This window comes from Penaeus monodon, chromosome 15, assembly GCF_015228065.2.
Source record: "Penaeus monodon isolate SGIC_2016 chromosome 15, NSTDA_Pmon_1, whole genome shotgun sequence".
Lineage (NCBI taxonomy): Eukaryota > Metazoa > Arthropoda > Malacostraca > Decapoda > Penaeidae > Penaeus > Penaeus monodon.
Genome location: NC_051400.1, coordinates 49,805,960 through 49,806,609, shown reverse-complemented (window position 1 = coordinate 49,806,609; position 650 = coordinate 49,805,960). Strand labels below are relative to the sequence as shown.

The window sequence follows — 650 nt, the reverse complement described above, 5'->3', positions numbered from 1 at the left end:
TGTGACGGAATAGAGCTGGAGCCAATTGGAAAAGAAAGGAGCAGAGGGAAGGGATGCGAGAAAGGGAAGGGAGAGAAGGAAGGAAGGAAGGGGCAAAAGGGGTACTGGGGGAGAGGAAAGGGGAAAGAGGGGGGGGCAAATGAAGAAAGGGTCGTGAGGAATGGAGTCGAGTTAAATTAGGAAAGAAAAGGGCAGAGTGAAAGGATGGAAGAGAGGGGAAGGAGGAAAAGGGACAAAGGGGGAAGGACAATAGAGAAGGGGTCGTGATGGAACAGAGTTGGAGGAAATTATGAAAGAAAGGAACAGAGAGACGAGATGGAAGAAAGGGAAGGGAGAGGGGGAGGTGGGAAAGGCCGGGTGTGGGATGAGAAGACATCGTGAAGGAGGGAAGGAATGGGGAAGAGGATGAGAAGACAGGAACAGAGCTAAGGAGAGGGAGTAACGAAGATGTTGCAAGAAGAAAGGAGAAGGAGGGATAGGCGAAGACTGGGAAAAAGGAACGAGAGAGGATGGGAAGAACGGATGGAAAGAAGCCAGGAAAAAGGCCTGTGAAGGGAGGGTGGAATGCCGTTGTGTTGGAGTCGGGATGAGGGCGACTGGGGGCGTATGGAGCGACATTCTGTGTAGGTAGAAGGGTTAAAGAATTGAAA

At 51.2% G+C, this 650-nt stretch overlaps 1 protein-coding gene across 1 annotated transcript in view; it reads right to left on the bottom strand.

The window, feature by feature from the left end:
- The window catches only part of LOC119582390 (adenylate cyclase type 2-like), a gene marked incomplete in the record, with an annotated part of 138,831 nt that overhangs the window by 17,699 nt on the left and 120,482 nt on the right, over positions 1–650 (bottom strand).